Source organism: Pseudophryne corroboree, chromosome 5 (genome assembly GCF_028390025.1).
Source record: "Pseudophryne corroboree isolate aPseCor3 chromosome 5, aPseCor3.hap2, whole genome shotgun sequence".
In the NCBI taxonomy this organism is placed as follows: Eukaryota; Metazoa; Chordata; class Amphibia; order Anura; family Myobatrachidae; genus Pseudophryne; species Pseudophryne corroboree.
This window is the reverse complement of record NC_086448.1, coordinates 831,644,517-831,664,451: the sequence shown is the minus strand read 5'-3', so window position 1 is coordinate 831,664,451 and position 19,935 is coordinate 831,644,517. Positions and strand designations below refer to the sequence as shown.

The 19,935-nt window shown below is 47.7% G+C and overlaps 1 protein-coding gene across 1 annotated transcript in view; it reads right to left on the bottom strand.

Annotated features, from left to right (window-relative positions):
• Nucleotides 1-19,935, bottom strand: part of LOC134928620 (vasoactive intestinal polypeptide receptor-like) — a 279,693-nt gene that overhangs the window by 50,029 nt on the left and 209,729 nt on the right. The window lies entirely within an intron of this gene.

The following is a 19,935-nucleotide window of genomic DNA, read 5'->3' as shown; positions in this document are numbered from 1 at the left end:
TTCCTAAAGCCTTTAGATTCATTTTCCCATTAAGCAATAGATAGATTGCGATAGATATCTTGAGGGTTTCCTCTGTGTTCCCTTCCCCACACTGGCAGGTGATTGGTTGCTGCCAAATGCACTTCAATGCGTCACTATCCTCTATGCGGCACTCTGTAATATGACTGGAAATGATGGATAGCTGACCCCAATATTTGGGAGACAGGAAGAGGGACGCACTGTACACGCCAGAGGCGTACCCCCAACAAGGGGCAAGGCTTTGCACTTTGGGATGCGGGACACTGCATCCCGCGTGGAGGATGGTGAGACAGTGCCTGAAACGTGGGACTGTTCTGCCAAAATCAGGACGATTGGGAGGTCTGGGACAGACTTTAATCCTGCAGCGCAAGGACAAATGAAAGACCCACAAAGCCACAAACTGCATGAGAAAACAAACGTTCCACAACTGATGCGGATTAAACCGGCTGGGAAAATGGACTGTGATTTACTAGTGTTTGGGGGAGGACTGCACATTCCGTCTTTTTATTACAGTCCATAAAGACATTTATCAGCAAATACTGACTTTATGTAATAGTCTCTTTGTGCCTAGTAACCTCTGTAATTACAGCGGGACTCCGGCTACTGGATATTGCTCTCAGTGGTGTGAGGAGGACAATTGTACAAAATGTTCTAGGTCCTTCTCTCGCCCATTAGGGTCTGAAACATTCACCCTTTTACATCACACTGGTACCACGCCGGCTTCCAAATACCATTGCATGGGGAATCCTATGTACTCTAACAGGCATGTACGTTTACCACCGCAATGAGCAGCAAGTTAACCCCAGGCCAGTATCACTGGGGCAGACGAGTGTCACTCTGATAGGGCAATCCAGTCATTACTGAAGCACAATTTATGACCACATATCAAATACAATGTCATCGGCCTCGATTCCTGCTTGTCTGAATAACCTCTTCTCTCCAATCTCTGCCCCAACCAGGCTGTAACCATGTGCAACCCGTTCCCTGCCTTGGTCTCAACTTCTGGAGTTTAAAACCCCACCCATGGACCTTCAAACTGTCCCAGTTCCTTGACGTGCTCCTTCATTGTGGGAGAAATCTCGCTCTCTCGCTGTCTTCCTAGTAAAATCTTTCTCTTTTACTATAAATCTGCCCCCTGACCAGCCATGCAATCCTTTTTCAGGTTTCCCAGTCCTCCAAACCCTGGCAGTGCGTTGCCCCTTCCTGCTCTTTTCTCTGCCCTCCCTCCTCTCACCCCTTTTCTCCCGACCTCTGACTTTGCCTCCTTCTTTACCTACAAAATACAATATAGCAGACAGGAAGCCTCATTCAACCAAGCCCCTCCTGCCCCCGCTCCTTTTTTTTCTTCTCTATCCCCCCTACCTTCTTCCTCGCCAGTCTTCTCTCATCTTCTTTCCCTCAACCTGCCCCCTGGAACCCAATCCCGCCAATCTGTGCTACCTTTCCTCCAATGTTTTGTTTCTAGCTCACCCACCTCTCCAGCCTCTCCTTTACCATCAGCATCTTCACCTCCTCCTTCCACCATGCCTTAAATACCCCAACATACAAAAATTTAAAAAAAAACTCTCTCCACCCTACCTCGCTGTCTGTCTACTGTCTGCCCAACCTCTCTGCTTCTTCTAATCACCTCCAAAGTTCACAATCTTTCCTTCATCAATTTCCTCTAGGAAAACTCCCTCATTGACCCTCTCCAATCTGGCATTTGCCCCCTCTACTAAACTGAAACTGCCCTGACCAACGTCACCCAATAACTACTTTCTACTTAATTCAAGGGATATTTCTCTGTGCTTATCCTTCTTGACCCCTCTACAGCCTCTGCTGCCGTGGACCACCCTCCTCTATGCAGCTGCCTTCACTCACTCAGACTTTGCAACACAGTCTTTTCCAGGTTCTCCTCCAGGGGCAGATGTATCAAGCTTTGGAGACAAATATAGTGTAGAAGTTGTTCAAAATAATCAGTTTCTATCGTCTATGAAATGACAGATCAAGCCCGCATTGCTGGTGTACATGTGAGCCGGACATACTTTATAAAAGTCTATAAATTATTTCTGTCCCAGCATCAAGACTTAAAGGTGTCCCAAGATGTTCAGCTCCAGTCATGTGCCTTGTTGCCTATGTGGTAAAAACACTATACCTGTCACTAAAAGTAGTGCGGAGAAACGCGTCAGTGGGCGTACAATGACTTTCCTGTACACAGCGTCGTCTCTTCTACATTCTCTTGCGAACAAGAATATTTTCCTGGGTCAGCTGATTATACAGAGGTCATACGAGTGTATCTAGTCATCAGTGTCGCTGTGACTGCAAGATAAGTGCAGATCTCTCCATTGCACAGATAAGACAGACTCTTATCTTCCATGGTCAGTAGGACAGATACATGATCAATATGTCTCTCTCTGTAAACAATCTCCAACCACATCAGAAAAGTTTGGTATGTGAGGTTTTACAGATAATAAACTCAGAATGAACTACAAGAAGCTGAACCGCCTGTACCCTGAATATTATCAGGATTGTTTCTCCTCTATACAGGGACCCCAGACTCGACACAGGGACCCCGGACTCGACACAGGGACCCCGGACTCGACACAGGGACCCCGGACTCTGTACTTCAGGTGGGGCAGATATAACATGTGCAGAGAGAGTTAGATTTGGGTGGGTTATATTGTTTCTGTGCAGGGTAAATACTGGCTGCTTTATTTTTACACTGCAATTTAGATTTCAGATTGAACACACCCCACCCAAATCTAACTCTCTCTGCACATGTTACATCTACCCCACCTGAAGTGCACATGGTTTTGCCCAACTGCTAACAGATTTGCTGCTACGATCAGGTCTGAATTACCCCTTATATACAGGCATCCCCAACTCTGTACAGGGATCCCCGACTCTATATAGGGATCTCTGACTATATTCAGGTATCTCAGACTCTCTCTGACCTCTGCCACTGATACTAAAAGCTAAATGTGACCCTATAGAAGTTAATTAGCCCTGGCTCTGTACCATGACATTGTGTATATAACCTCTGTACAGTAATCACAGATAATCACAGATAGGACTGTGTTATCTGTTACCTAGGTATTACATTGCATTATCCTGAACCACGATCCCTATAAATTACCCCAATATCTCCATTTCACGTCAGTCACGGCACCCACTGACCATCATATTCACTATAAATTACCCCAACATCTCCACCTCATGTCAGGCCACAGCACCCACTGCCCGTCATAGTCCCTATAAACTACCCCAACATCTCCACTTCATGTCAGGCCACGGCACCCACTGCCCGTCATAGTCACTATAAATTACCCCAACATCTCCACTTCACGTCAGGCCACGGCACCCACTGCCCGTCATAGTCCCTATAAATTACCCCAACATCTCCACTTCACGTCAGGCCACGGCACCCACTGCCCGTCATAGTCACTATAAATTACCCCAACATCTCCACTTCACATCAGGCCACGGTACCCACTGCCCGTCATAGTCACTATAAATTACCCCAACATCTCCACTTCACGTCAGGCCACGGTACCCACTGCCCGTCATAGTCACTATAAATTACCCCAACATCTCCACCTCATGTCAGGCCACGGTACCCACTGCCCGTCATAGTCACTATAAATTACCCCAACATCTCCACTTCACGTCAGGCCACGGTACCCACTGCCCGTCATAGTCCCTATAAATTACCCCAACATCTCCACTTCACGTCAGGCCACGGCACCCACTGACCATCATAGTCACTATAAATTACCCCAACATCTCCGCCTCATGCCAGGCCACGGTACCCACTGACCATCATAGTCACTATAAATTACCCCAACATCTCCACTTCATGTCAGGCCACGGCACCCACTGACCATCATAGTCACTATAAATTACCCCAACATCTCCGCCTCATGCCAGGCCACAGCACCCACTGCCCGTCATAGTCCCTATAAACTACCCCAACATCTCCACTTCATGTCAGTCACGGTACCCACTGCCCATCGTGGTCCCTATAAATTACCCCAACATCTCCACCTCATGTCAGTCACGGTACCCACTGCCCATCGTGGTCCCTATAAATTACCCCAACATCTCCACTTCATGTCAGTCACGGTACCCACTGCCCATCGTGGTCCCTATAAATTACCCCAACATCTCCACCTCATGTCAGTCACGGTACCCACTGCCCATCGTGGTCCCTATAAATTACCCCAACATCTCCACCTCATGTCAGTCACGGTACCCACTGCCCATCGTGGTCCCTATAAATTACCCCAACATCTCCACCTCATGTCAGTCACGGTACCCACTGCCCATCATGGTCCCTATAAATTACCCCAACATCTCCACTTCATGTCAGTCACGGTACCCACTGCCCATCGTGGTCCCTATAAATTACCCCAACATCTCCACTTCATGTCAGTCACGGTACCCACTGCCCATCGTGGTCCCTATAAATTACCCCAACATCTCCACCTCATGTCAGTCACGGTACCCACTGCCCATCGTGGTCCCTATAAATTACCCCAACATCTCCACCTCATGTCAGTCACGGTACCCACTGCCCATCGTGGTCCCTATAAATTACCCCAACATCTCCACCTCATGTCAGTCACGGTACCCACTGCCCATCATGGTCCCTATAAATTACCCCAACATCTCCACTTCATGTCAGTCACGGTACCCACTGCCCATCGTGGTCCCTATAAATTACCCCAACATCTCCACCTCATGTCAGTCACGGTACCCACTGCCCATCATGGTCCCTATAAATTACCCCAACATCTCCACTTCATGTCAGTCACGGTACCCACTGCCCATCGTGGTCCCTATAAATTACCCCAACATCTCCACCTCATGTCAGTCACGGTACCCACTGCCCATCGTGGTCCCTATAAACTACCCCAACATCTCCACTTCATGTCAGTCACGGTACCCACTGCCCGTCATAGTCACTATAAATTACCCCAACATCTCCACTTCACGTCAGTCACGGTACCCACTGCCCATCGTGGTCCCTATAAATTACCCCAACATCTCCACCTCATGTCAGTCACGGTACCCACTGCCCATCGTGGTCCCTATAAACTACCCCAACATCTCCACTTCATGTCAGTCACGGTACCCACTGCCCATCGTGGTCCCTATAAATTACCCCAACATCTCCACCTCATGTCAGTCACGGTACCCACTGCCCATCGTGGTCCCTATAAATTGTCCCAACATCTCCACTTCATGTCAGTCACGGTACCCACTGCCCGTCATAGTCACTATAAATTACCCCAACATCTCCACTTCATGTCAGTCACGGTACCCACTGCCCATCGTGGTCCCTATAAATTACCCCAACATCTCCACCTCATGTCAACACGGTACCCACTGCCCATCGTGGTCCCTATAAATTGTCCCAACATCTCTAGTTCCCTAGCTGCAACCCCCCGAGAGTTAGTGTAGGGGACGGGGGAATAAAAATACTTGCCCCCTCCGATGTCGGCATCTTCAGTGTCGGGATGTCGCCGGCAAATCGTATGTATTCCACATAATGCTAATCCAACTATTTTGAAACTACAAGTCCCAGCATGCCTTGCAAGTCAAAGGTTTACCATACATAACTGGGTTATACAACAGTTACAGGGCTGCTGATGTTCATCCCTTATACATCTGAGTTTATGTCACACGTGTCTACTCTCCCTGAATGTCCAGGAGACGTCCAAATATCAGGGAGCTCTGCTGGACTCCAAAGACCGTAAACCAGCCCAAAGGTGCGTTGTCCAAAACCTCACAGTGACATGCACCATCGGGGCCCCGTCTACCGCTGCTCAAAGCCGCCTGATAGATAAAACGGGGACACAATTCCCCAATACGTGCCATCGCCCATGACATCTCACAGAAGTACAGTATGTCGGCAATGATTATGAATAAACACCAATGACTGGATCACTGTACCTGGCACCTGATAGACAGCAAAAATACTAATAACTGTACTTGGTTTTAAGGTTCAGAAAACCCACTATATCCTTTTTACACTGACTTGAAGATCCCAGGTTATTACACATGAACGCGCAACAACCCGAGAATTTTCTCAGTGGGAAACGTCTCCAGTCACCTGGGAATCCTTCCCAGGTACTGTACCCAGCCGGGTGAGTCTTCAACTGCAAGTCACGGTTTTCCTTATTCATTTGTGTAATTGGGCGCTGAGGAACCCTTGTGGCGCCATATAAATAATGTATTATAATAATAATAATACAGGTAACCCAGGTTGTCTGATCTGGGTCCTGTTTACAGCATGGGGAGAGCCACATTCCGGCGCAAGAGATGGTGACATCATCAGTGTGCAGTTTTAATGGTGCTAATCCGGTAATAAACTAGATCTTTGCCACGGTGTAAAGGGGTCTGTAGCGGGGTGACTCGTTCCAAATCTTGGGTCGGACCCGGGACTTTGGTGGAACAGAGGTATAACAGAATAGTTTGTAACATCTGAAGTGTCAGCGGAGAGAACAAACGTGTATATTTAGAACTGGCAAGAAGAGAAAATGGGTGTTTCCTCTGGCGAGTGACCCACAGGTTGTACGTCTTTCATCTCTGCTATAGGACAATAAATGTATCGTAAAGATTTTCAAGTTTAACCAGAATTATCCTGGAAACCGACTGTGCCACCCAATACACATTCCTGTACAAGGGGGATATTGCCTGGTTATGGGCCAAATTACCCGAGAACGTCTGTAATTCAACTGATTCAAGATTCACTCATCAAATCTCCCTGGATGAACATGGATCCCCCACACTTATCCACCTCCTCTCTTATGTCAGGGTTTTATCTGACCCTGCGGACACAATGTATCTCTGGAATGTTCCACAGTGCAGCCCCCACTCTGCCAGGACGGGGCTCCGAGAAATTCCTGGCAAGCCCAGCATTTATATCTGCACCAAGCTGTATTATCTACACAATAACATGTAAGAGTCCTGTAGCATCTCCTGTGCCCGCGGTCCGTGCCGCACCTTTATAAAATGGTACAGTGACAGCAGCAGGGACGTGCGGTGAGGTAAATGGCTCAGGAGGCACCAGATATACACACAATATATGAGCCCAAGGGTTCATGTGGGCATTATACACAGGTGCAGCACTACATACATGTGGGTATTGTACACAGGTGCAGAGGTATATACATGTGGGCATTATACACAGGTGCAGCACTACATACATGTGTGCATTATACACAGGTGCAGCGGTATATACATGTGGGTATTATACACAGGTGCATCAGTATATACATGTGGGCATTATACACATGTGCGGCAGTATATACATGTGGGCATTATACACAAGGGCAGCAGTATATACATGTGGGCATTATACACAGGTGCAGCAGTATATACATGTGGGCATTATACACAGGTGCGGCAGTATATACATGTGGGCATTATACACAGGGGCAGCAGTATATACATGTGGGCATTATACACAGGTGTAGCAATATATGATGTGGGCATTATACACAGCTGCAGCGGTCTATACATATGGGCATTATACATAGGTGCAGCAATATATACATGTGGGCATTATACACAGGTGCAGCAGTATATACATGTGGGCATTATACACAGGTGCAGCAGTATATACATGTGGGCATTATACACAGGTGCAGCGGTATATACATGTGGGCATTATACACAGGTGCAGCGGTATATACATGTGGGCATTATACACAGGTGCAGCGGTATATACATGTGGGCATTATACACAATGGCAGCGGTATATACATATGGGCATTATACACAGGTGCAGCAGTATATACATGTGGGCATTATACACAGGTGCAGCAGTATAAACATGTGGGCATTATACACAGGTGCAGCAGTATATACATGTGGGCATTATACACAGGGGAAGCAGTATATACATGTGGGCATTATACACAGGGGCAGCAGTATATACATGTGGTCATTGTACACAGGTGCAGCGGTATATGCATGTGGGCATTATACACAGGTGCAGCGGTATATACATGTGGGCATTATACACAGGTGTAGCAATATATGATGTGGGCATTATAAACAGCTGCAGCGGTCTATACATATGGGCATTATACATAGGTGCAGCAGTATATACATGTGGGCATTATACACAGGTGCAGCAGTATATACATGTGGGCATTATACACAGGTGCAGCAGTATATACATGTGGTCATTGTACACAGGTGCAGCGGTATATACATGTGGGCATTATACACAGGTGCAGCGGTATATACATGTGGGCATTATACACAGGTGTAGCAATATATGATGTGGGCATTATACACAGCTGCAGCGGTCTATACATATGGGCATTATACATAGGTGCAGCAGTATATACATGTGGGCATTATACACAGGTGCAGCAGTATATACATGTGGGCATTATACACAGGTGCAGCAGTATATACATGTGGGCATTATACACAGGTGCAGCGGTATATACATGTGGGCATTATACACAGGTGCAGCGGTATATACATGTGGGCATTATACACAGGTGCAGCGGTATATACATGTGGGCATTATACACAGGTGCAGCGGTATATACATGTGGGCATTATACACAATGGCAGCGGTATATACATATGGGCATTATACACAGGTGCAGCAGTATATACATGTGGGCATTATACACAGGTGCAGCAGTATAAACATGTGGGCATTATACACAGGTGCAGCAGTATATACATGTGGGCATTATACACAGGGGAAGCAGTATATACATGTGGGCATTATACACAAAGGCAGCGGTATATACATATGGGCATTATAAACAGGTGCAGCAGTATATACATGTGGGCATTATACACAGGTGCAGCAGTATATACATGTGGGCATTATACACAGGTGCAGCAGTATATACATGTGGGCATTATACACAGGGGAAGCAGTATATACATGTGGGCATTATACACAGGGGCAGCAGTATATACATGTGGGTATTATACACAGGTGTAGCAATATATGATGTGGGCATTATACACAGCTGCAGCGGTCTATACATATGGGCATTACACATAGGTGCAGCAGTATATACATGTGGTCATTGTACACAGGTGCAGCGGTATATACATGTGGGCATTATACACAGGTGCAGCGGTATATACATGTGGGCATTATACACAGGTGTAGCAATATATGATGTGGGCATTATACACAGCTGCAGCGGTCTATACATATGGGCATTATACATAGGTGCAGCAGTATATACATGTGGGCATTATACACAGGTGCAGCAGTATATACATGTGGGCATTATACACAGGTGCAGCAGTATATACATGTGGGCATTATACACAGGTGCAGCGGTATATACATGTGGGCATTATACACAGGTGCAGCGGTATATACATGTGGGCATTATACACAGGGAAAGCAGTATATACATGTGGGCATTATACACAATGGCAGCGGTATATACATATGGGCATTATACACAGGTGCAGCAGTATATACATGTGGGCATTATACACAGGTGCAGCAGTATAAACATGTGGGCATTATACACAGGTGCAGCAGTATATACATGTGGGCATTATACACAGGGGAAGCAGTATATACATGTGGGCATTATACACAATGGCAGCGGTATATACATATGGGCATTATAAACAGGTGCAGCAGTATATACATGTGGGCATTATACACAGGTGCAGCAGTATATACATGAGGGCATTATACACAGGTGCAGCAGTATATACATGTGGGCATTATACACAGGGAAAGCAGTATATACATGTGGGCATTATACACAGGGGAAGCAGTATAACCTCCTGGAAATTTAGTGGGTCTTGATCAGACCCCTGCCATAGACTTTTTACTCCTCACCATACCTGTCCCCCATCATTACACCTCACCATACCTGTCCCACATCATTACACCTCACCATACCTGTCCCACATCATTACACCTCACCATACCTGTCCCCCATCATTACACCTCACCATACCTGTCCCACATCATTACACCTCCACATACCTGTCCCCCATCATTACACCTCACCATACCTGTCCCCCATCATTACACCTCACCTTACCTGTCCCACATCATTACACCTCTCCATACTTCTCCCACATCATTACACCTCACCATACCTGTCCCCCATCATTACACCTCATCATACCTGTCCCCCATCATTACACCTCACCGTGCCTGTCCCCCATCATTACACCTCACCGTGCCTGTCCCCCATCATTACACCTCACCGTGCCTGTCCCACATCATTACACCTCACCGTACCTGTCCCACATCATTACACCTCACCTTACCTGTCCCCCATCATTACACCTCACCCTACCTGTCCCCCATCATTACACCTCACCATACCTGTCCCCCATCATTACACCTCTACATACCTGTCCCACATCATTACACCTCACCATACCTGTCCCACATCATTACACCTCACCATACCTGTCCCACATCATTACACCTCACCATACCTGTCCCTCATCATTACACCTCACCATACCTGTCCCCCATCATTACACCTCACCATACCTGTCCCCCATCATTACACCTCTACATACCTGTCCCTCATCATTACATCTCACCATACCTGTCCCCCATCATTAAACCTCACAATACCTGTCCATCATTACACCTCACCGTACCTGTCCCACATCATTACACCTCACCATACCTGTCCCCCATCATTACACCTCACCCTACCTGTCCCCCATCATTACACCTCTACATACCTGTCCCACATCATTACACCTCACCATACCAGTCCCACATCATTACACCTCACCATACCTGTCCCACATCATTACACCTCACCATACCTGTCCCACATCATTACACCTCACCATACCTGTCCCACATCATTACACCTCACCGTACCTGTCCCCCATCATTAAACCTCACCATACCTGTCCCACATCATTACACCTCTACATACCTGTCCCCCATCATTACACCTCACCATACCTGTCCCACATCATTACACCTCTACATACCTGTCCCACATCATTACACCTCTACACACATGTCCTACATCATTACACCTCACCATACCTGTCCCACATCATTACACCTCTACATACCTGTCCCACATCATTATACCTCTACATACCTGTCCCCCATCATTACACCTCACCATACCTGTCCCACATCATTACACCTCACCATACCTGTCCCACATCATTACACCTCTACATACCTGTCCCACATCATTATACCTCTACATACCTGTCCCCCATCATTACACCTCACCATACCTGTCCCACATCATTACACCTCACCATACCTGTCCCACATCATTACACCTCACCATACTTGTCCCACATCATTACACCTCTACATACCTGTTCCCCATCATTACACCTCACCATACCTGTCCCACATCATTACACCTCTACATACCTGTCCCACATCATTATACCTCTACATACCTGTCCCACATCATTACACCTCACCATACCTGTCCCACATCATTACACCTCACCATACCTGTCCCACATCATTACACCTCACCGTACCTGTCCCCCATCATTACACCTCACCATACCTGTCCCACAACATTACACCTCTACATACCTGTCCCACATCATTACACCTCTACATACCTGTCCCACATCATTACACCTCACCATACCTGTCCCACATCATTACACCTCTACATACCTGTCCCAAATCATTACACCTCACCGTACCTGTCCCACATCATTACACCTCCCCATACCTGTCCCACATTATTACATCTCACCATACCTGTCCCCCATCATTACACCTCATCATACCTGTCCTACATCATTACACCTCACCATACCTGTCCCACATCATTACATCTCACCATACCTGTCCCCCATCATTACACCTCATCATACCTGTCCTACATCATTACACCTCTACATACCTGTCCCACATCATTACACCTCACCGTACCTGTCCCACATCATTACACCTCACCATACCTGTCCCACATCATTACATCTCACCATACCTGTCCCCCATCATTACACCTCATCATACCTGTCCCCCATCATTACACCTCACCGTGCCACATCATTACACCTCTACATACCTGTCCCACATCATTACACCTCACCTTACCTGTCCCACATCATTACACCTCACCATACCTGTCCCCCATCATTACACCTCACCATACCTGTCCCCCATCATTACACCTCACCTTACCTGTCCCACATCATTACACCTCACCATACCTGTCCCACATCATTACACCTCTACATACCTGTCCCACATCATTACACCTCACCATACCTGTCCCACATCATTACACCTCTACATACCTGTCCCACATCATTACATCTCACCATACCTGTCCCCCATCATTAAACCTCACAATACCTGTCCCCCATCATTACACCTCACCATACCTGTCCCACATCATTACACCTCACCATACCTGTCCCCCATCATTACACCTCACCTTACCTGTCCCACATCATTACACCTCACCATACCTGTCCCACATCATTACACCTCTACATACCTGTCCCACATCATTACACCTCACCATACCTGTCCCACATCATTACACCTCTACATACCTGTCCCACATCATTACACCTCACCATACCTGTCCCCCATCATTACACCTCACCATACCTGTCCCCCATCATTACACCTCACCCTACCTGTCCCCCATCATTACACCTCACCATACCTGTCCCACATCATTTACACCTCACCATACCTGTCCCCATCATTACACCTCATCATACCTGTCCCCCATCATTACACCTCACCATACCTGTCCCACATCATTACACCTCACCATACCTGTGCCCCATCATTACACCTCACCATACCTGTCCCACATCATTACACCTCACCATACCTGTCCCACATCATCACACCTCACCTTACCCACATCATTACACCTCACCATACCTGTCCCACATCATTACACCTCACCATACCTGTCCCCCATCATTACACCTCACCTTACCTGTCCCACATCATTACACCTCACCATACCTGTCCCACATCATTACACCTCACCATACCTGTCCCACATCATTACACCTCACCATACCTGTCCCACATCATCACACCTCACCTTACCTGTCCCACATCATTACACCTCACCTTACCTGTCCTACATCATTACACCTCACCATACCTGTCCCCCATCATTACACCTCACCATACCTGTCCCCCATCATTACACCTCTACATACCTGTCCCACATCATTACACCTCTACATACCTGTCCCACATCATTACACCTCACCGTACCTGTCCCCCATCATTACACCTCACCATACCTGTCCCACATCATTACACCTCATCATACCTGTCCCACATCATTACACCTCTACATACCTGTCCCCCATCATTACACCTCACCTTACCTGTCCCACATCATTACACCTCACCATACCTGTCCTACATCATTACACCTCACCATACCTGTCCCACATCATTACACCTCACCATACCTGTCCCACATCATTACACCTCACCATACCTGTCCCCCATCATTACACCTCACCCTACCTGTCCCCCATCATTACACCTCTACATACCTGTCCCACATCATTACACCTCACCATACCAGTCCCACATCATTACACCTCACCATACCTGTCCCACATCATTACACCTCACCATACCTGTCCCACATCATTACACCTCACCATACCTGTCCCACATCATTACACCTCACCGTACCTGTCCCCCATCATTAAACCTCACCATACCTGTCCCACATCATTACACCTCTACATACCTGTCCCCCATCATTACACCTCACCATACCTGTCCCACATCATTACACCTCTACATACCTGTCCCACATCATTACACCTCTACACACATGTCCTACATCATTACACCTCACCATACCTGTCCCCCATCATTACACCTCACCATACCTGTCCCCCATCATTACACCTCTACATACCTGTCCCACATCATTACACCTCTACATACCTGTCCCACATCATTACACCTCACCGTACCTGTCCCCCATCATTACACCTCACCATACCTGTCCCACATCATTACACCTCACCATACCAGTCCCACATCATTACACCTCACCATACCTGTCCCACATCATTACACCTCACCATACCTGTCCCCCATCATTACACCTCACCCTACCTGTCCCCCATCATTACACCTCACCATACCTGTCCCACATCATTACACCTCACCATACCAGTCCCACATCATTACACCTCACCATACCTGTCCCACATCATTACACCTCACCATACCTGTCCCACATCATTACACCTCACCATACCTGTCCCACATCATTACACCTCACCGTACCTGTCCCCCATCATTAAACCTCACCATACCTGTCCCACATCATTACACCTCTACATACCTGTCCCCCATCATTACACCTCACCATACCTGTCCCCCATCATTACACCTCACCATACCTGTCCCCCATCATTACACCTCACCTTACCTGTCCCCCATCATTACACCTCACCTTACCTGTCCCACATCATTACACCTCACCATACCTGTCCCACATCATTACACCTCACCATACCTGTCCCACATCATTACACCTCACCATACCTGTCCCCCATCATTACACCTCACCTTACCTGTCCCCCATCATTACACCTCACCTTACCTGTCCCCCATCATTACACCTCACCATACCTGTCCCCCATCATTACACCTCACCATACCTGTCCCCCATCATTACACCTCACCATACCTGTCCCCCATCATTACACCTCACCATACCTGTCCCACATCATTACACCTCTACATACATGTCCCACATCATTACACCTCACCATACCTGTCCCCACAGCATTACACCTCACCATACCTGTCCCCCATCATTACACCTCACCATACCTGTCCCACATCATTACACCTCACCATACCTGTCCCCCATCATTACACCTCACCATACCCGTCCCCCATCATTACACCTCACCTTACCTGTCCCACATCATTACACCTCACCATACCTGTCCCCCATCATTACACCTCACCATACCTGTCCCCCATCATTACACCTCTACATACCTGTCCCACATCATTACACCTCTACATACCTGTCCCACATCATTACACCTCACCGTACCTGTCCCACATCATTACACCTCACCATACCTGTCCCACATCATTACACCTCATCATACCTGTCCCACATCATTACACCTCTACATACCTGTCCCCCATCATTACACCTCACCTTACCTGTCCCACATCATTACACCTCACCATACCTGTCCTACATCATTACACCTCACCATACCTGTCCCACATCATTACACCTCTACATACCTGTCCCACATCATTACACCTCACCATACCTGTCCCCCATCATTACACCTCACCATACCTGTCCCCCATCATTACACCTCACCTTACCTGTCCCCAATCATTACACCTCACCTTACCTGTCCCACATCATTACACCTCACCATACCTGTCCCACATCATTACACCTCACCATACCTGTCCCACATCATTACACCTCACCATACCTGTCCCCCATCATTACACCTCACCTTACCTGTCCCCCATCATTACACCTCACCTTACCTGTCCCCCATCATTACACCTCACCATACCTGTCCCACATCATTACACCTCACCATACCTGTCCCCCATCATTACACCTCACCATACCTGTCCCCCATCATTACACCTCACCATACCTGTCCCACATCATTACACCTCTACATACATGTCCCACATCATTACACCTCACCATACCAGTCCCCACAGCATTACACCTCACCATACCTGTCCCACATCATTACAGCTCACCATACCTGTCCCCCATCATTACACCTCACCATACCTGTCCCACATCGTTACACCTCACCATACCTGTCCCACATCATTACACCTCACCATACCTGTCCCACATCATTACACCTCACCATACCTGTCCCACATCATTACACCTCTACATACCTGTCCCACATCATTACACCTCACCATACCTGTCCCCCATCATTACACCTCACCATACCTGTCCCCCATCATTACACCTCACCATACCTGTCCCCCATCATTACACCTCACCATACCTGTCCCACATCATTACACCTCTACATACATGTCCCACATCATTACACCTCACCATACCTGTCCCCCATCATTACACCTCACCATACCTGTCCCACATCATTACACCTCACCATACCTGTCCCACATCATTACACCTCACCATACCTGTCCCACATCATTACAGCTCACCATACCTGTCCCACATCATTTCACCTCTACATACCTGTCCCACATCATTACACCTCACCATACCTGTCCCACATCATTATACCTCTACATACCTGTCCCACATCATTACACCTCTACATACCTGTCCCACATCATTACACCTCACCGTACCTGTCCCCCATCATTACACCTCACCATACCTGTCCCACATCATTACAGCTCACCATACCTGTCCCACATCATTACACCTCTACATACCTGTCCCACATCATTACACCTCACCGTACCTGTCCCACATCATTACACCTCACCATACCTGTCCCACATCATTATACCTCTACATACCTGTCCCCCATCATTACACCTCCACATACCTGTCCCACATCATTACACCTCTACATACCTGTCCTACATCATTACACCTCTACACACCTGTCCCACATCATTACACCTCACCATACCTGTCCCCCATCATTACACCTCCACATACTTGTCCCACATCATTACACCTCACCATACCTGTCCCACATCATTACACCTCACCATACCTGTCCCACATCATTACACCTCACCATACCTGTCCCACATCATTACACCTCTACATACCTGTCCCCTATCATTACACCTCTACATACCTGTCCCACATCATTACACCTCTACATACCTGTCCCACATCATTACACCTCACCATACCTGTCCCACATCATTACACCTCACCATACCTGTCCCACATCATTACACCTCACCATACCTGTCCCACATCATTACACCTCTCCATACCTGTCCCACATCATTACACCTCACCATACCTGTCCCCCATCATTACACCTCACCATACCTGTCCCACATCATTACACCTCACCATACCTGTCCCACATCATTACACCTCACCATACCTGTCCCCCATCATTACACCTCACCACACCTGTCCTACATCATTACACCTCACCACACCTGTCCACCATCATTACACCTCTACATACCTGTCCCACATCATTACACCTCACCATACCTGTCCCACATCATTACACCTCACCATACCTGTCCCACATCATTACACCTCTACATACCTGTCCCACATCATTACACCTCACCATACCTGTCCCACATCATTACACCTTACCATACCTGTCCCACATCATTACACCTCACCATACCTGTCCCCCATCATTACACCTCACCATACCTGTCCCACATCATTACACCTTACCATACCTGTCCCACATCATTACACCTCATCATACCTGTCCCCCATCATTACACCTCACCATACCTGTCCCACATCATTACACCTCACCATACCTGTCCCACCAGCCAACCAGCTCCTATCATTTCTGAAACACAGCCTGTAACATGACAGTTAGGAGCTGATTGGCTGGTACTTTATCTCTCTACACTTTATCTCTGTCCAAGACTTAGTAACTAGACCCCTTAGTCAGTGCAACACCTGGCAAAGAAAGTTAAGAGCGTGCAGCAGAAGAAATGGCGAATACAAAGAAGGACAGAGCCAGCTCCGAGAGGAAGACTAAGAGACTGGAACTACGGAGTTAATGACTTCACAATTCAAAATCCTAATTCCTTTTCTCCTACATTTCTGACATTTCCTTCTGTAACCCTGAAGTCAAATCTTCGTGCAGGAGAGAGATATCAGAAATGCAACATAAAATATAGATCAAGTGCCCCGAGCAGTTCATTTCAACTTTCCTCTAAACGTGTTCATTTCTAACTCATCATTGCGAGCGTCCTCCTGGGCAAGTGAAGGGGAAAATATATTACATTTAATTCCGGAGAAAGTGGTGAGATACGCGGGATGTGCTCAAAAAGCGGCATTTCATTTGTCTGACGGAATCGTGTTACCGTACAGGTAGCTACAGGGACTCAGCGTTTCCAGGCCCCAGGTCCACCTGGAATTCCTGACACACGATCTGTTCATCTGTCACCTGCAGACGTGGCATGCACTAAATTGATTTGAAAATGAGCACACTTTGAGTTGGCAGCAAAGCGACAGTAACTTTGCATTTGGGTAACACAATGAATCACTGCAGGGAGCAGATGTAACATGTGCAGAGGGTTATGGTGCCCATACACTTGTGCGATGCCCCGCGCCGCGACATCGCAGGGCATCGCAACGGCAGTTCAGATGCAATTTCATCGCACCTGCACTGCCAAAGTGACTACCATGCGATCATGCCTCTGCCCACCCCAGGCGCATGCACATCGCGCATCGCAGTTTTTTCTAAAAACACATACGATCGCACTGCGATGTGATCAATATTAAGTGCAGCACTTACTATTTTGCGACGCGATATTTGAGCGGTGTGCTCGCGCATCGCGTCGTAGGGTGCTCAATATGTGCATACAATTATGATTGCACAGATGCACTTGAAATTGAAGGATTGTAAGCTACAGTATATTGTATAAGTGTATGGGCTGCATTAGGCGTGGGAGGGGCAGGTGTTAGCTCAGAGCTACATTGCAGTGTGAGAATAAAGCTGCCAGCATGTGTGGGCTACATGCAGAAGCAGCCAGCAACTGAGCACCTGGGTAACACCATGCTGCACTGCAGGGGGCAGATGTAACATGTGCAGAGAGTTAGGAGTGGGAGGGACATGTACTACCTCACATCTACATTGCAGTGTGAGAATAAAGTTGCCAAGCATGTGTGAGCTACATGCAGAAGCAGCCAGTAACTGAGCACCTGGGTAACACCATGCTGCACTGCAGGGGGTAGATGTAACATGTGCAGAGAGGTAGGTGTGGGAGGGGTGTGTCCTAGCTCAGATATACATTGCAGTGTGAGAATAAAGCTGCCCAGCATGTGTGGGCTACATGCAGAAGCAGCCAGTAACTGAGCACCTGGGTAACACCATGCTGCACTGCAGGGGGTAGATGTAACATGTGCAGAGAGTTAGGTGTGGGAGTGGCGTGTCCTAGCTCAGATATACATTGCAGTGTGAGAATAAAGCTGCCCAGCATGTGTGGGCTACATGCAGAAGCAGCCAGTAACTGAGCACCTGGGTAACACCATGCTGCACTGCAGGGGGTAGATGTAACATGTGCAGAGAGTTAGGTGTGGGAGTGGCGTGTCCTAGCTCAGATATACATTGCAGTGTGAGAATAAAGCTGCCCAGCATGTGTGGGCTACATGCAGAAGCAGCCAGTAACTGAGCACCTGGGTAACACCATGCTGCACTGCAGGGGGTAGATGTAACATGTGCAGAGAGTTAGGTGTGGGAGTGGCGTGTCCTAGCTCAGATATACATTGCAGTGTGAGAATAAAGCTGCCCAGCATGTGTGGGCTACATGCAGAAGCAGCCAGTAACTGAGCACCTGGGTAACACCATGCTGCACTGCAGGGGGTAGATGTAACATGTGCAGAGAGTTAGGTGTGGGAGGGGTGTGTCCTAGCTCAGATCTACATTGCAGTGTGAGAATAAAGCTGCCCAGCATGTGTGGGCTACATGCAGAAGCAGCCAGTAACCGAGCACCTGGGTAACACCATGCTGCACTGCAGGGGGTAGATGTAACATGTGCAGAGAGTTAGGTGTGGGAGGGGTGTGTCCTAGCTCAGATCTACATTGCAGTGTGAGAATAAAGCTGCCCAGCATGTGTGGGCTACCTGCAGAAGCAGCCAGTAACTGAGCACCTGGGTAACACCATGCTGCACTGCAGGGGGTAGATGTAACATGTGCAGAGAGGTAGGTGTGGGAGGGGTGTGTCCTAGCTCAGATATACATTGCAGTGTGAGAATAAAGCTGGCCAGCATG